A 19,480-nucleotide genomic window follows, 5' to 3' on the forward strand; every position below is an offset into this window, starting at 1 on the left:
AACTTCCTTAGGCAACATTGTTTGTTATTCCAATATGCACCCTTGTGCACAATATGAGATCATTTGAACAAACTATGCCATGTATGTGGCCATAAGATTGAGCACTTGGGTTGAAAGCCATGAATCTTCATACATGATAGCTCATTTCTGAGAACATTTTTTTAAAATAATTGCCGTATTACAATTTTATTATTTTTCCTGGTAACTTGGTCACATATAATGACACAATGCGAAGGTTTTCCATTTTTTTGAATTTTTATGTCCGTTTCAAAATACGGTCAAAACGGCGGGCATGACCGTTCCTTGCTAGTGGTTGAATCTTGGAAAACTTTTGATTTTTCTCTGATTAAATATATACTTATGTACCTAGAAATGATTTTTGGAAAAAATAAAGAGCAAACTATAAGGTTGCTGGAGTTCAAATTTAACTCGCTTCCTGCTGAATCGGCAGAAATTTGTCTTTTTCACGAGAGGTGGATAAAAGCTTTTCACACCCAACCATTTTGTCAATTGTGAATTAAATATGTACTAATATTTAATAAAATTGATTTGGTACAATTTGGTAACAACTATTTGGTAGGTCCTTCACAAAAAAGCTCATTTGAGGCACTCGAAAAATGGAAAATGGTTTTTTTGCCAAAAATCTCATTTCTCACGACACCTTTTAAAATATATTTATCTTTTTTCATGTTTGTTATTTTTTCTGAAAACCTGTTCACATTTTGGTGACATAATGAGAAGGTTTTCTATTTTCTTTTTGAATTTCTCAGGTCATAAAATAGCTGACATGATTTTAACACATTATTTTTAGGCAACTATGACCTATTTAGATGGTCATAACATCATACTGCATTCTGATTGGTTCCTAGACGTCTCACGCGGATCGTGCATCATACGCCGTCGGATGCTCGAGGATCCAACGGTCGTCCTCAACCCTTCCACACCAACCCCAAAACCCTAGCTGGTCATTTTCCATCCACCCCCCGCCTCCTTTCACTCCTCGCTGTCTTGCCCGATGGAGAGAGAGCGAGAGCTGGTCATTTCTCCTCGCTGCCTCCTCCCTTCCAGATCGCTGCCACCACCTCCCTCCAGCGGAGCTCGCCGCCGTCCATGGCAACCCCCACGCCCTACTCCTCTCCCCCTCCCCTTCACCCACCCAACCAAACCAACCAGCCCACCGGGCACCCCTTCCTCCTCCAAGAAAAGCAAATCCGCGCCCTCTCCCCTCGGATCCATGGCGCTGCTCAGCGGCGGCGTGGGTGGCCCGACGGGCGCGCGTGGTCGCTCCGACACTGACGGCGGCGGTGTGGGCGTGCCAGATGGTTGTGGGTCGCCCCAGGGAGATCCGGCGCGCGCGACGAGATTCACCTCTTCCTCTCTCCACCTCAAGCACCAGATCCACTCGGGCAGCAGCTCAGGCCATCGTCAGATCCACTCCTCTCATCCTCCTCCTCCTCTTCTCCTTCAATCTCCCCCTCCCTCGCACCCCCGTCTCTGTCTCTGCAGGTAGTACAGGAGGAACGGCAACCAGCGACGGGATGAAGCTGCAGGATCTGCTGTAGGATCCACCACAGCGACGGGATGAACCAGCGATGGGATGAAGCTGCAGGTAGTACAGGCCATGGCGACCCACCACAATCTTCAAGACCTCGACGGCTCTCTGCTGAAGGATCCGCTCCGAGCCCCTCAAGCCGCCCATCTTCAAGGTGATTGTCCACCCGCCGCACTCCATCCATCTTCTTGTTGTTTAATTTTATTTTCCCCGGATGGATTCCTGAGAGTAGAGTATACATCAGATGTGGCTGTAGCTGCTCCTCTCACTAGGCTGTAGGCTGCTGTAGCACGTACTACTGCACATGGGTTGTTTCCTCTGAAATTTGTAGTATGTGATGTGATGCCAGTGGAGTGGATTTGCATTCCAATGGCTTGAGTTGCAGTCGTGCCTTGTCTGCTAATCAAAGGGAAAGATGCTTCATCTGTTCTTGGTAGGATGAACAAATGACACCTTGTAGTTGTAGGGTCTTGATTGGTTGCGTGCGGTAACTGAATATGTAAAATTCACTCATTCAGGACCCAGTTTCCAATCAAGTCTATGTATTAGTGACATGCTAGTTTGGCACATACTGCATATAGAAAGCAGGCCAAGTTTCCTGCCATCTACTCTGAAATTTAAGTCACTGGATCAACATTTCCATGGCATATGTTGCGTTTTTCCATCTATACTTTATGAATGCAGTCATTCCTTGTTTGCTCCTCAAAGGAAAAGATGGTGTTCCATTCACCTCTCTGAATGCTTCTATTGTAGAGCATAGCTTGCATCAGTATTTTTACCTATTTTTGACCTCTCGTTCTGAAATACATCTAGTAGGTGCGACTAGTACTATGTTATTCTCCTACATATACCTATATATGCATCTGAAAGGGCAAGTACTTGGATGACCTTGACAACATCATACTGATTGTAATAACTTGCATAAGACTCTGTATTTGAAGACTTCTCACAATTTATAATGCAATTCTAAACAGTAGCATATGTCTATCTACCCTGCTGGGAATTTTCACTCTATATAAAAATTTGAGAGGCAAATGCTGGGAGTTTCAGTCTTGTCTGATGGCTAGGAACTCAACTCTGCTTCTTGTTGTTTGAGTTTCAGGCTTGTTGCACAGTTTGTAGCTTCAAGTGTACTCTGGCTTCTAGCCACAGTGCACTACAAATTATTATAGAATTACAAAGTGTACTCAACATTGCACCTTACACATTCTTTTCTTGTGAAATCGAAAGCCATGACTGAGCATTCTTTTATCAAGTTGCTGTACACTTGCTCTGCTTGAGGCTACTATATAACTTGTTCCTTTTCACTTGATGTACATAGCATGCAATTTTTTTTTGAGTTTCTCATTGCGTCATCTTGCTGGTGAAACATGCCAACCAAGGATCTGCGGTAGTCCAATTCCTGTATGCCAGCAAGCATACATGATTCAATTTACTATACGAAATATGGAATGCTTGTCCAGATTAAAAATAACATTGTTGCATAATGATCCGAGTTGGCTCTTGATTGAAACTAATTTGAAGCATTGCATTTTTCTTATAGCTGGCTAATACACTTTTTGCTGGCATTCCGTGGTAGCATTTGCAGATCTTGAGGCATGCATGTGGCTGGAAGAAACACTCAGGAGAAGCACCCTGACGTCAAGCAGGTCTCCAAGAAGTGAAGAAGCATTGAGTTCTAGCTCATTGGAGCTAGTTATACTCTGATAGATAGTTATATTTTGATATTTAGTTGTGTTCTTGGTGGTTGTAAACCTGATGTGAAGTATGTTCGATTATAAACGTGGTGTATGTTTGATTGTAAGGTGCCAAATTTGGTTGTTGAAGTATTACTTATGTTTTTAGTCAGTTCTGATTTAAATATTTGTTTTTATTTACTGGAAAATAAAAATTTGAAGAACATGACTCTGACCATTGGGACCCACTCAAACCCATCTGACTATTGGATCTATCTTAAAAAAAGAAATGCAATTGTTGAGCCAAAAAGGCCATGGCCCAAAAACGAAAGGCCCAATTGTTGGGTCAGGCCAATGTAGAAATCAAAACTATTAGAAAAAATAACCCATGTAGCTAGAGAAAATATACAGTAAAAAGGCCGAATTGTTGGGCTAGGCCCATGTAGAAAATCGAATTGGACCGGGCTGAATCTTGTGCCACATCAGATTGCCACGCTGGATGCCTACGTGGCCCGGGGAGGTTGCTAGTGACCAAAATGCCACAGTAGACGTATTTTGGTCATAAACGTCTACGACCATTCCAGAAGAAAGGTCGCTATAGTCAGTTTACAATGGCCAGCTTTTGACCTTATGTTTTTGGTCACAAAAAGGTCATAAATGGAAATTTGTGACCATTCAGTGACCAATAGTGGTGGTCACAAGTTGGCATATTTCTTGTAGTGGCCTTCCAGGGCATCCCCAAGCTTAGGCTTTTGGTTGTCCTTGAATATTACCTTGGGGTGCCTTGGGCATCCCCAAGCTTAGGCTCTTGCCACTCCTTATTCCATAGTCCATCGAATCTTTACCCAAAACTTGAAAACTTCACAACACAAAACTTAACATAAAACTCGTAAGCTCCGTTAGTATAAGAAAATAAATCACCACTTAGGTACTGTTGTGAACTCATTCTAAATTCATATTAGTGTAATATCTACTGTATTACAACTTATCTATGGTTCATACCCTCCAATACTACTCATAGATTCATCAAAATAAGCAAACAACACATCGAAAACAGAATCTGTCAAAAACAGAAAAGTCTGTAGTAATCTGTAACTAACTCCAACTTCTGGAACCCCAAAAATTCTAAACTAAATTGCTGGACCTGAGGAATTTATCTATTAATCATCTTCAAAAAGAATTAACTAAATAGCACTCTCCAAATAAAAATGGCAGCAATTATCGTGAGCGCTAAAGTTTCTGTTTTTTACAGCAGGATCGCAAAGACTTTCCCAAAGTCTTCCCAAAGGTTCTACTTGGCACAAGCACTAATTAAAACATAAAAACTCAATCATAACAGAGGCTAGATAAATTATTTATTACTAAACAGTAGCTAAAATCAAGGAACAAAAATAAAATTGGGTTGCTGTGACGCCCCCGATTTGGCCGTACACTAATCATGCACGCAAATGTGTACGATCAAGATCAAGGACTCACGGGAAGATATCACAATACAACTCTACAAATAAAATAAGTCATACAAGCATCATATTACAAGCCAGGGGCCTCGAGGGCTCGAATACAAGAGCTCGATCATAGACGAGTCAGCGGAATGATAGAGGCGAGGGTCCCGATCTTTCGATGAGATGATGATAAAGGCAAAGGTGTCCCGATGTTTCGATGAGATGGTGTCTATCGTTTTCTGTGGGAGTCGACCTTGACGATCCGACTACGAACGTGCGAGACGTCGCGCCTTAGCAATCGCTAAACCAACTTCCGAGGGGTTATTGACCACGCCGGAGCACGATCAACCTGACCACGAGGGCCTGTTTCCTGCGAGCAAACGAAGAACAAGCAAGAAACTGAGATTGCAATCTGGATATTGCGAATATAAGATGAAAGCTTTATTGATCAAGGTGGGGTTCTGTGACGTCTTGGTCTGGTCGTTGGACACAAACGAAGTACGTGAAGTTGCAGCTATGGCGAACTTTTAATCTAAACAAAACCCAAAGTCTAAACGACGCCCTAAGGGCTGTATATATGGAGGAAGAGAGGGGAATTTCGTGGCCCTTGAGGGTGGGGTCCGAAACCAACCCTAACTCTTGTTTCCCCACACATACGGACTCTAAAAATAGCCTATACTTAAGTATTTCGAAATTACATGGGCCTGGCCCATTAATAAGGTGACGCAGCACCTAGAATAGCCTATGGACGAATATTATGAAGTGGCATCTTGTATATTTCGTCCATGGCTTCATGCACTCCTTATGGCGGCTTCAAAGTCCTGAAATCATCACTTGTAACTCCGTTCTTGATCCCCTTGCGCATGCCATCAACTTCATGCGTGTTCTTACTCCAATGTTCATCCTTCTCCAAGCTAGACCCTTCATTTGAAAGCAAAACAAATGTATCCAATTTAGGCAGCATCATAATCTCATGAACATTAGAATCATTACCAAGAAACGAAAGTACCTGGTAATTTAATTGGCGTGCGCGAGCTCTAGTAATTGGTCCAGTATATGTAACAGTAGGGGCTGTGGGTGTAACAATGGTATTGATGTCCTCATCATCCTCCCCTTCTTGAAATGAAGTCGTCCTCGACGAAAGCTCATCTTCCTCACCCAGATAAGGCTTCAAATCTGCAATATTAAAAGTGGGACTAACCCCAAAATCTGCAGGTAGCTCAAGTTTATATGCATTATCATTTATTTTCTCTAAAACCTTAAAAGGACCATCAGCACGTGGCATTAGCTTTGATTTGCGCAGATTAGGAAATCTATCTTTACGCAAATGTAACCAAACAAGATCTCCAGGTGCAAACACAACATGTTTTCTACCCTTATCTCCAGCAAGTTTATATTTAGCATTCATACGCTCAATGTTTTCCTTAGTTAACTCATGCATTTTTAAAATCAATTCAGAACGTTCTTTAGCATCAAAATTAACCTTCTCCGAAGATGGAAGAGGCAACAAATCAATAGGTGCACGAGGTAGGAAACCATACACAATTTCAAAAGGGCACATCTTCGTAGTAGAATGCAATGAACGATTATAAGCAAATTCAATATGAGGCAAGCATTCTTCCCACATTTTCTTGTTATTCTTCAAAACAGCCCGAAGCATAGTAGACAATGTTCTATTGACTACTTCAGTTTGTCCATCAGTTTGGGGGTGACAAGTAGTACTAAAAAGCAGCTTAGTCCCCAACTTAGCCCATAAACATCTCCAAAAGTGGCTAAGAAATTTAGTATCACGATCTGAAACAATAGTATTTGGCACACCATGTAAGCGAATAATTTCACGAAAGAACAAATCAGCAACATTAACAGCATCATCGCTTTTATGACATGGTATAAAGTGTGCCATTTTCGAGAACCTATCCACGACAACAAATATGCTATCCCTCCCCTTCTTTGTTCGAGGTAAACCTAAAACAAAGTCCATAGATATATCCTCCCAAGGAACACTAGGTACAGGCAAAGGCATATATAAACCATGAGGATTGAGTCGTGACTTAGCTCTTTGACATGTAGTGCAGCGAGCAACAAAACGCTCAACATCCCGTCTCATCTTTGGCCAAAAGAAATGTGTAGCAAGTATATCCTCCGTCTTCTTGACGCCAAAGTGTCCCATTAATCCTCCTCCATGCGCCTCCTGCAACAACAAAAGACGAACGGAGCTAGCTGGAATGCATAGCTTGTTAGCACGAAACACAAATCCATCGTTAAGAACGAACTTGTTCCAAGTTCTCCCTTCCTTACAATTCTGCAATACATCTTTAAATTCAGCATCATTAACATATTGATCCTTGATGGTCTCCAAACCAAATATTTTAAAGTCAAGTTGTGAAAGCATAGTATAACGACGAGACAAGGCATCAGCAATAACATTTTCTTTACCCTTCTTGTGTTTAATCACATAAGGGAAAGTCTCAATGAATTCAACCCATTTAGCATGTCGACGGTTCAGTTTTGCTTGACTTTTAATGTGTTTCAAAGATTCATGATCAGAATGTATAACAAATTCCTTGGGCCATAAATAATGTTGCCATGTTTCTAAGGTCCGAACAAGAGCATATAATTCTTTATCATAAGTAGAATAGTGCAGACTAGGCCCACTCAATTTTTCAGAAAAGTATGCAACAGGTTTCCCATCTTGTAATAACACACCTCCTAATCCAATTCCACTAGCATCACATTCAAGCTCAAAAGTCTTATTGAAATTAGGAAGTTGGAGTAAAGGAGCATGTGTCAACTTACCTTTCAATACCGTGAAGGCTTCTTCCTGTGCGGTACCCCAAACAAAAGGTACATCCTTCTTTGTAAGCTCGTTGAGAGGTGCAGCAATGGTGCTGAAATCTCTCACAAAACGCCTATAGAAACCAGCGAGGCCAAGGAAACTCCTCACTTGTGTGACCGTTTTGGGCTGCGGCCAACTCTCAATAGCTTCAATCTTGGCTTTATCAACTTCAATTCCCTGTGGAGTAACAACATAGCCAAGAAAAGATACTCGGTCGGTGCAAAAGGTGCACTTTCCAAGGTTACCAAACAAACGTGCATCACGTAGAGCAATAAAAACAGCACGTAAATGTTCCAAATGTTCCTCCAAAGATTTGCTATAAATCAATATGTCATCAAAGTAAACCACCACAAATCGTCCAATGAAAGCACGTAAAACTTCGTTCATTAACCTCATGAAAGTACTAGGTGCATTAGTTAACCCAAAAGGCATGACTAACCACTCATATAATCCAAACTTAGTTTTAAATGCTGTTTTCCATTCATCTCCCAATTTCATACGAATTTGATGGTAACCACTACGCAAATCAACTTTGGAGAATATTGTAGAGCCACTCAATTCATCAAGCATATCATCTAGCCTAGGAATAGGATGACGATAACGAATAGTAATATTATTAATGCCTCTACAATCAACGCACATACGCGACGTACCATCCTTTTTCGGCACTAAAATGATAGGAACAGCACAAGGACTAAGGGATTCACGTATATAACCTTTGTCGAGCAATTCTTGTACTTGACGCATAATCTCCTTCGTCTCCTCTGGATTGGTACGGTATGGTGCCCGGTTGGGTAATGATGCACCGGGAATTAAGTCAATTTGATGCTCAATCCCGCGAATAGGTGGTAATCCCGGTGGCACGTCTTGTGGAAAGACGTCGGCGAACTCCTGCAAAATGTTAGTGACAGCAGGAGGCAAAGAGGAAGGCATGTCCTCGAATGAAAATAATGCCTCTTTGCACACAAAAGCATAGCAAACAGATTTGCTAAAATCTAGATCATCAATATCAGATTTGGTGGCAAGTAAACATGCACTTTTCAATTTAATTTCAGAAGCAACACTAGATTGTTTATTATTATTAGGCTGCATTTGTTGCTCAAATTCTTTTGCCACAATCTGATTTTCACTCTTAGTTTTCTCCTGTTTTGCTTTATTAGCTCTATTAATATCATCTTTCAAAATGGAATCAGGAGTCATAGGAAGCAAAGTAATATTTTTATCCTTATGAACAAGAGTATACTGATTGTTTCTACCATGGTGGATAGAATTTTTATCAAATTGCCATGGTCTACCAAGTAATAAGGAACATGCTTGCATCGGTACCACATCACAATCAACATAATCAGCATATGTAGAGATACTAAAATGCACACGAACAGTACGTGTTACCTTAACCTTGCCGCTGTTGTTGAACCATTGGATGTAGTAAGGATGTGGATGTGGTCTGGTGGTGAGAGATAGCTTCTCCACCATCTCGATGCTAGCCAAGTTGTTGCAACTCCCTCCATCTATGATCACGCGAACAGAACGTTCCTTCACAACTCCCTTTGTATGGAACAAATTATGCCTCTGATTTTGCTCAGCTTGTGTAACCTGCACACTCAAAACACGTTGAGCAACTAAACATTCATACCTGTCAGCATCTTCAGGAGCCATGTATTGCGTCTCATGATCAGAATCGTCTCCACCGTGTTCGTCACGTGTAATAAGAGCCAAAGTCTCCTCATCATAGTCACTAGCGGACTCATACCCACCATCCTCAGTAACAATCATCACACGCTTAGATGGGCATTCTCTCGCATAATGACCTCCACCCTTGCAACGTCGACAAATAATATCATGTGTTTGCCCTGTTGATGCCATGGATGAAGAAGAGCTCTTTGCAGGCCCAGAAGGTGTGCTCTTGGCAGATAGTGGTGATTGTGCCTGCTTCATTGTATCACGGTTGGAGGTGGCAGCCGACGGAGGCGCCGGTGAAGCAGAACGTGTGGAAGTAGATGATGCACGTGGTGTCCATGAAGAAGGTCGACCTGCAGAAAAGTTAGTCCGCGCCAATGCCTGTCGATCCTGCACTTCACGTTCAGCTTTACAAGCAAGATGGAATAAACGAGTGATATTAGTATACTCCTTATACTCTAGAATCGTCTGAATCTCTCTATTTAATCCACCCATAAAACGTGCAAGCATAGCTTCATTCTCCTCAACAATACCACATCTAATCATGCCAGTTTGTAATTCCTGATAATATTCTTCTACAGAATTTTTTCCCTGTCTTAAGCGCTGCAATTTTTGAAGTAATTCACGTTGATAATATGGTGGAACCCAACGAGTACGCATAGCAGTTTTCAAAGCAGCCCAAGTAGCAGGAATGGGATATAATCTACAATGCTCAGACCACCAAACACATGCAAAACTAGTGAATGCACAAACAGCAGCAGGAACACGTCTCTCCTCGGGATATTGTAAACATGTAAATCGTTGTTCAGTTTCTAACTCCCAAGTAAGATATATATCAGGAACATATCTACCCTCAAATGGTGGAATATTCAATTTTAGTTTAGGGAGATGGTCATGATCTCGTACCTGAGGGTGAGCCCTACCATTGCCATTATTTGCATGTGGACGACCTGATGGTTGCTGTGCTGGTGGTGGCACGTAGTTCTGATTTTGATCAACCTCATCCTCGTAATCGCTAGCAAAATCATCCTCCTCCGCATCAGCAACAGGAGCCACAGAAGTAGCAACAGGAGCACCAACAGTTTGGCCAGGTGCAAGAGGGAGACGGCTCGCTCGGCGGAGGGCTGTTTCACGATGTGTAGGTAGTCGTCGTTGTTGTTGTTGTAGAGGTGCGTTAGGTGCAGCCGGTGGTGGTGGTGGAAGACGCGCGAGCAATTCATTAAACCTGTTATCGAGCTTTGTTTCGAACGTCTTCTCCATGTCATCTATCTTCTCCATGGCCTCTTCAAATCTGTTTAGCACATCCTGCACCTGTCCATTCATCATTTGCTGAAATTTATCATGCAACTCCTGATTCGTCATGTTCTCCCAGTCAGTCTCGTCGGCTTGTGATCCTGCCATGGTTAGCAACAATAGAAAACACACAAGAATATGATCCTACAGAATACTAACAAGAGGTGGTGGTGGCGGGTGTCACAAATCCGTCAAGCAAATCTCAAATTCTTACCAGTTCTTACCCAGCAGCAGGCGGTGATCGGCAACCGTTGTAGTCAAAACTCTCAAAAGCTTGGATAGAGCGATTGCCAGGGAGAGTCAAACGCACGACGTAGAGGTATGTGGAGCTGGGAAGGCTTATAGTATGGTAGCAAAAAGGGTCAGCAATAATCAATTCAGAGATGCAAAGTTGAATAAACGCTCAACGACGGTACTGTGCTGGTCCTAGGCTAGACCGTGCTAGAGACGCGAGCCTAGATCACTAACAAAATCACGGCGCTGCACGTAAATCAGGGAAAAGCACACTCTCTTATTTACGTGCAAAAAAAAGAGGAGCGAGTGTCTCAAAACTCTTCCCTCGTCAAACTAATAGGATGGGCACGAAATTTTTTTTTTCACTTTTTTTTTCGGAAATCAGGGCAGCGACGACGAAAAAGTGCGACAAAAAATCACTATGATGGCACGTGGCTCAAAAGACTCAGAAAAGCCTAAAAATAGGATAGGGAAAAAAAAATTTTGCCCGTGAAAATTTTGGCCTAGAAACTGCCCGGGGGTCTCCAGACTCTTTTTTTTTTTCCGAGACCTACGCAGGCAAGGAAACACGAATCGGAATTGAGATTGATCTCAAGAACAAACCTAATATGAGAAGAACTCGGATTGGTGGTGGATATATGGTGGATTCAGAGCGGTGGCGGATAAGCAAAAGTGGTAGATGGGCGATGATGATGGTGCGGCGGTGGCGTGACAACTTGTGACCAGAACTCGAAAATCTAAAAGACTAGACTCTAAGACCAGCAACTTGACACGACGATGCAACCGCAAATTCAACAAAGCAAAAACCCTAAAAAGATTATGCAAAGGCTCAGATTGGTTCGGATATGATGAACTAACCCTAATTTTTTTTTTGTGTGGCTTTTTCGTGGACTGTAGGTATGAAGAACAGACTCGATCTAATCTACGAAAAACTGTAAAATCTCACCGAGCAACCTGGAAATCTGATACCACTTGATAAAGGCAAAGGTGTCCCGATGTTTCGATGAGATGGTGTCTATCGTTTTCTGTGGGAGTCGACCTTGACGATCCGACTACGAACGTGCGAGACGTCGCGCCTTAGCAATCGCTAAACCAACTTCCGAGGGGTTATTGACCACGCCGGAGCACGATCAACCTGACCACGAGGGCCTGTTTCCTGCGAGCAAACGAAGAACAAGCAAGAAACTGAGATTGCAATCTGGATATTGCGAATATAAGATGAAAGCTTTATTGATCAAGGTGGGGTTCTGTGACGTCTTGGTCTGGTCGTTGGACACAAACGAAGTACGTGAAGTTGCAGCTATGGCGAACTTTTAATCTAACAAAACCCAAAGTCTAAACGACGCCCTAAGGGCTGTATATATGGAGGAAGAGAGGGGAATTTCGTGGCCCTTGAGGGTGGGGTCCGAAACCAACCCTAACTCTTGTTTCCCCACACATACGGACTCTAAAAATAGCCTATACTTAAGTATTTCGAAATTACATGGGCCTGGCCCATTAATAAGGTGACGCAGCACCTAGAATAGCCTATGGACGAATATTATGAAGTGGCATCTTGTATATTTCGTCCATGGCTTCATGCACTCCTTATGGCGGCTTCAAAGTCCTGAAATCATCACTTGTAACTCCGTTCTTGATCCCCTTGCGCATGCCATCAACTTCATGTGTGTTCTTGCTCCAATGTTCATCCTTCTCCAAGCTAGACCCTTCATTTGAAAGCAAAACAAATGTATCCAATTTAGGCAGCATCATAATCTCATGAACATTAGAATCATTACCAAGAAACGAAAGTACCTGGTAATTTAATTGGCGTGCGCGAGCTCTAGTAATTGGTCCAGTATATGTAACAGTAGGGGCTGTGGGTGTAACAATGGTATTGATGTCCTCATCAGATGATAACTATCGATTTGGTGGAGACGACTTTGACGATCCGACTACAAACGTGCACGACGTTGCGCCTTAGCAATCGCTAAACCAATCTCCTGAGGTTACTGACGATGCCGGAAGCACGGTCAGCCTGACCATGAAGGTCTATTCCTGCAAGCAATCGAAGAACAAGCAAGAATATGATAAAGCAATCTGAATATTGCAAATATATATGAGGTATTGATAATGGTGGGGATCCGTAAGCGGTCTTGGTCTGGTCGTTGGACACAAACGAAGTACACGAAGTTGCAATTGCTAACTTTTAACTAAACAAATCCCAAGGAAAAAGCTACTAGATGGATCTACTTATATAGGAGCAAGGGGTGGCGGCCAAGGAGGTGGGAGGACGTCCCAAGGCAGCCTAAAACTAACCCTAGGTCGTACAAGGCTCATGGGCCCAAGTGGAGGTGATGCAACACCTTTGGGCTTGTAGTTTGACTCGGATTCTGCTGCAACGTCAGATTGTTTCGTCCGTAAATCAACGCTCCGGACGAATTTGAAGGTGAATCCAATTGGGTTGGAAAGAGCACGAAATCTAGTTTCCAACAAAAAAAGAATCACCCAATTCGGAGTCTGTATGAAAAAGTTGTTGGCGTTTTGAGTCAGGTATGTCTGTGCAGTCCGAATCTGAATCCAGAACGTGAAAGACTTGGACTCTATCTTCTCTTGGCCCAAAAGTGACGTGAGAGGACTTTTTGAACACAACATAAACTTCTCCTTTTCCCTTATCTTTATATGTGGATCATACAAATGTCCCATACACCTGCAATTAGACAAAACACAAAAGTGTGTGAAGTATTTTTGTTCCGGATAACATAAATAGATTATTGAATAGTTTGCATTAGAAATCACCTGACAAATATGCATGTATGCAATATTTTTGGTCGTATCGAAGGTAGTTATGTCCTCATCATCCTCCCCTTTTTGAAAACAAAGCCGTCCTCGGCGTTGCTTAATCTGAAATGTGGCTAACAAAAGAGACAAGGTGTACATGTTGTATATGTATATGTCATCCAGTTTAACTTCCTTTGATTTTTGCACGTATGACACATGTATACATGAGTAACTTTCATAGTTCATAAAAACTAAAGCCAAAACATTATCACAAGAAGTAAAAGGCATGAAAATATTAGAACTCGGTTTGCACATATAAGTGAAGCTCTTATTCATTTCAAAAGATTCGCAATGTTCATCATTAAACCATCCCAACTTTGGTGAATAAACCTTACTTGCATCAAATTTACATGCTACGACATGCTTAAATAAGCAAACATGCAATAAGTCATTGGACACAGAATCATCACCAAGATTGGAGGCCATATCAAAATGATTAAACATTAGTTCTTTTGCATCAACAGTTAATTCAATGGGTGCACTCAAAATTATTGATATTTTAGTTGTTTGATCACATGACGCATTCATGACAGTAACAAGATTCTCTAAAATTGGTGGTGTGCTCAAATCAACAGGTAACTCAATACATGACGCATTCAGGTTAACTAGACATGCATCATTCTCATGTGAAGTTATATCATCAATACCTTTACTGTTACCTTGTGGCAAAGATGTAGCTGATGTAGGTATGGACGTTGACAATGTACCATACCCTTGAGATGATGCCGTGCTCATAATCCGAGGTGCAATGATGGAGGAACCCACCGGCGGTGGTGAGCATGAACTGGAATAGTAGTTGTCGTAGTCACCTAATGCATCCTCCTGTATCTGTCTCTCAAAGGTACAGGCACGGACATACATACCAGTAATGCAACGAGGAATATACTGAAATCTTGCCTGAATATTATGGTTCAAACCACCAAAAAATCTATTCATTGTATCATTCTCAGATTCTTCTATGTCACAATGATGCATATAAGATTTGAACTCTTGGTAGTAAGCATGAACAGTGTTGTTGCCTTGTTTAAATTGTTCAAATTTGCGAAGCAATTCACGACGATAATAAGGAGGGAAAAATTGTTGTCTCATTACAGCTTTCAAAACTTTCCAAGTTGTGGGTTGGTTATCAATGTTTTTCTTACAATGTACACTCCACCAAACAGAAGCAAAACCAGTAAATGCTCTAATGGTAGCTCGTACTCTCTCAAGTTCAGAAAAATCATGGTGACTAAAAACTTGTTCTACTTCAAGCTCCCAAGCTAGATAAATAGCAGGATTAAATCTACCCTCAAATGATGGTAAAGAGATAACCTGACCATATGCTTGTGTGTGTTGTCCCAACTCTCGTGATGGTGAAGATGTGTCCGTCGTCCAAGAACTTCTATCTCTGGAACCTGTCATGATTAGTAGAAACAAGAACCAAAATTCGAGAATAATGTTCCTATGAACTACTAGGATGTGGTTGTAAAGTGCTCATAGTAAAGCAAATATCAATATCTTACAAGTTCTTACCATGCAGCAGGTGGTGACAGGCAACCAGCGGTGTCAAATAACTCCGAAGATTGTGTAAAGCGATTGCCAGGGGAACGTGCGTATACACGGTGTAGAAATATGTGGAGCTGGGTTGGCTATATATGGTAGCAAAAGATTAGCAATAATCAATTCAGAGATGCAATGTTGAATAAACGCTCAACGACGATACTGTGCTGGTCCTAGGCTAGACCGAACTAGAGACGCGAGCCTAGAACACTAATGAGGTCACGTCGTAGCACAACCAGCATCAATGAAGGATACTAAGTAGCTCTGGACATCAAGATATAAGTGAAGATCACAACGGCAGTAAAGATAATGATGTGAAACAACAGCCAAGCTGTTTTACTGAACAGTGCACAAAACAGATTCCAATCCGAATTCAACTACGAGATTGAGCCTAAAAAGATCCGAATTTTGTTTTTTTTTTCTCTTTTTTTTTCCTCACACTTTTTTTTTCTTTCTCTCCTTTTTTTCTCTGACTTTTTTTTTCTCTTTTTTTTTCCTCTCGTTTTTTTTTTCTCTCTTTTTTTTTCTTCCTCTTTCCAAAACAAACTAGATAAGATGCAGATTGGATCAAGTGAAGACGTGAACGATCTCAACTATTATTATGACAATGAATGGTGGGTAGCACGTGGTGGAAATTGATGGATGGGTGGTGGACAACGAAAGAGATAATGATGCAGCGGTGGCGTGACTAATGTGAACAGAACTCGAAACTCTAAACGAACTAGACACTAAGACCAGCAACTCGACACGACGATGCAACCGATAATTCAACTATGCAAGCAATGAAAAGAAAATTGCAAAGGCTCAGACTGGCTTGGACCAAGGATGAATAGATCTAACTCTTTTTTGTGGCTTTTTCTTGGACAATAGGTAAGAAAATAAATCTAATCTAGGAAAACTGGAAATTCTCACACCGAGCAACCTGAAAACTGATACCACTTGATAGAGGCGAGGGTCCCGATCTTTCGATGAGATGATAACTATCGATTTGGTGGAGACGACTTTGACGATCCGACTACAAACGTGCACGACGTTGCGCCTTAGCAATCGCTAAACCAATCTCCTGAGGTTACTGACGATGCCGGAAGCACGGTCAGCCTGACCATGAAGGTCTATTCCTGCAAGCAATCGAAGAACGAGCAAGAATATGATAAAGCAATCTGAATATTGCAAATATATATGAGGTATTGATAATGGTGGGGATCCGTAAGCGGTCTTGGTCTGGTCGTTGGACACAAACGAAGTACACGAAGTTGCAATTGCTAACTTTTAACTAAACAAATCCCAAGGAAAAAGCTACTAGATGGATCTACTTATATAGGAGCAAGGGGTGGCGGCCAAGGAGGTGGGAGGACGTCCCAAGGCAGCCTAAAACTAACCCTAGGTCGTACAAGGCTCATGGGCCCAAGTGGAGGTGATGCAACACCTTTGGGCTTGTAGTTTGACTCGGATTCTGCTGCAACGTCAGATTGTTTCGTCCGTAAATCAACGCTCCGGACGAATTTGAAGGTGAATCCAATTGGGTTGGAAAGAACACGAAATCTAGTTTCCAACAAAAAAAGAATCACCCAATTCGGAGTCCGTATGAAAAAGTTGTTGGCGTTTTGAGTCAGGTATGTCTGTGCAGTCCGAATCTGAATCCAGAACGTGAAAGACTTGGACTCTATCTTCTCTTGGCCCAAAAGTGACGTGAGAGGACTTTTTGAACACAACATAAACTTCTCCTTTTCCCTTATCTTTATATGTGGATCATACAAATGTCCCATACACCTGCAATTAGACAAAACACAAAAGTGTGTGAAGTATTTTTGTTCCGGATAACATAAATAGATTATTGAATAGTTTGCATTAGAAATCACCTGACAAATATGCATGTATGCAATATTTTTGGTCGTATCGAAGGTAGTCATGTCCTCATCATCTGGAAGAATCACCCAATTCGGAGTCCGTATGAAAAAGTTGTTGGCGTTTTGAGTCAGGTATGTCTGTGCAGTCCGAATCTGAATCCAGAACGTGAAAGACTTGGACTCTATCTTCTCTTGGCCCAAAAGTGACGTGAGAGGACTTTTTGAACACAACATAAACTTCTCCTTTTCCCTTATCTTTATATGTGGATCATACAAATGTCCCATACACCTGCAATTAGACAAAACACAAAAGTGTGTGAAGTATTTTTGTTCCAGATAACATAAATAGATTATTGAATAGTTTGCATTAGAAATCACCTGACAAATATGCATGTATGCAATATTTTTGGTCGTATCGAAGGTAGTCATGTCCTCATCATGGAAGCAACAATATCTGAGTACAGACATAAGTTAAACAAGTTTGCCTTAAGAAGGCTAGCACAAACTGGGATACAGATCGAAAGAGGCGCAGGCCTCCTGCCTGGGATCCTCCTAACTACTCCTGGTCGTCGTCAGCGGGCAGCACGTAGTAGTAGGCACCTACGGTGTAGTAGGAGTCGTCGTCGACGGTGGCGTCTGGCTCCTGGGCTCCAACATCTGGTTGCGACAACCAGGTAAAAGGGATAGGGGAAGAGAGGGAGAAAGCAACCGTGAGTACTCATCCAAAGTACTCGCAAGCAAGGAGCTATACTACATATGCATGGGTAAATGTGTAAAGGGCCATATCGGTGGACTGAACTGCAGAAAGCCAGAATAAGAGGGGGATAGCTAATCCTTTCGAAGACTACGCTTCTGGCAGCCTCCGTCTTGCAGCATGTAGAAGGGAGTAGACTGAAGTCCTCCAAGTATCATCGCATAGCATAACCCTAACCGATGATCCTCCTTCGGAGTCCGTATGAAAAAGTTGTTGGCGTTTTGAGTCAGGTATGTCTGTGCAGTCCGAATCTGAATCCAGAACGTGAAAGACTTGGACTCTATCTTCTCTTGGCCCAAAAGTGACGTGAGAGGACTTTTTGAACACAACATAAACTTCTCCTTTTCCCTTATCTTTATATGTGGATCATACAAATGTCCCATACACCTGCAATTAGACAAAACACAAAAGTGTGTGAAGTATTTTTGTTCCGGATAACATAAATAGATTATTGAATAGTTTGCATTAGAAATCACCTGACAAATATGCATGTATGCAATATTTTTGGTCGTATCGAAGGTAGTCATGTCCTCATCACGGAAGCAACAATATCTGAGTACAGACATAAGTTAAACAAGTTTGCCTTAAGAAGGCTAGCACAAACTGGGATACAGATCGAAAGAGGCGCAGGCCTCCTGCCTGGGATCCTCCTAACTACTCCTGGTCGTCGTCAGCGGGCAGCACGTAGTAGTAGGCACCTCCGGTGTAGTAGGAGTCGTCGTCGACGGTGGCGTCTGGCTCCTGGGCTCCAACATCTGGTTGCGACAACCAGGTAAAAGGGATAGGGGAAGAGAGGGAGAAAGCAACCGTGAGTACTCATCCAAAGTACTCGCAAGCAAGGAGCTATACTACATATGCATGGGTAAATGTGTAAAGGGCCATATCGGTGGACTGAACTGCAGAAAGCCAGAATAAGAGGGGGATAGCTAATCCTTTCGAAGACTACGCTTCTGGCAGCCTCCGTCTTGCAGCATGTAGAAGGGAGTAGACTGAAGTCCTCCAAGTATCATCGCATAGCATAACCCTAACCGATGATCCTCCCCTCGTCGCCCTGTGAGAGAGCGACCACCGGTTGTATCTGGCACTTGGAAGGGTGTGTTTTATTAAGTATCCGGTTCTAGTTGTCATAAGGTCAAGATACAACTCCAAGTCGTCCTGTTACCGAAGATCATGGCTATTCGAATAGATTAACTTCCCTGCAGGGGTGCACCACATACCCCAACACGCTCGATCCCATTTGGCCGGACACACTTTCCTGGGTCATGCCCGGCCTCGGAAGATCAACACGTCGTAGCCCCACCTAGACCAACAGAGAGGTCAGCACACCGGTCTAAACCTAAGCGCCCAGGGGTCTGGGCCCATCGCCCTTAGCACACCTGCACGTTGCGAACGCGGCCGAAAGCAGACCTAGCCTAGTGGCCTTCCAGTCCAATCCGGCGCGCGCCACTCAGTCGCTGACGTCACGAAGGCTTCGGCTGATACCACGACGCCGGGATACCCATAACTACTCCCGCGTAGATGGTTAGTGCGTATAGACCAAATGGCCAGACTCAGATCAAATACCCAGATCTCGTTAAGCGTGTTAAGTATCTGCGAACGCCGACCAGGGCCAGGCCCACCTCTCTCCTAGGTGGTCTCAACTTGTGATAGAGGCAAAGGTGTCCCGATGTTTCGATGAGATGGTGGCTATCGTTTTCTGTGGGAGTCGACCTTGACGATCCGACTACGAACGTGCGAGACGTCGCGCCTTAGCAATCGCTAAACCAACTTCCGAGGGGTTATTGACCACGCCGGAGCACGATCAACC

The 19,480-nt window shown here is 42.7% G+C and overlaps 1 pseudogene; it reads right to left on the minus strand.

The window, feature by feature from the left end:
- Positions 1–1,385: 1,385 nt before the first annotated feature.
- LOC147979562 (uncharacterized) overlaps positions 1,386–19,480 on the minus strand; it is a 35,292-nt pseudogene continuing 17,197 nt past the window's right edge.

The sequence above is a fragment of the Triticum urartu genome, chromosome 3A, assembly GCF_056163025.1.
Source record: "Triticum urartu cultivar PI428250 chromosome 3A, HENAU_Tu73, whole genome shotgun sequence".
In the NCBI taxonomy this organism is placed as follows: Eukaryota; Viridiplantae; Streptophyta; class Magnoliopsida; order Poales; family Poaceae; genus Triticum; species Triticum urartu.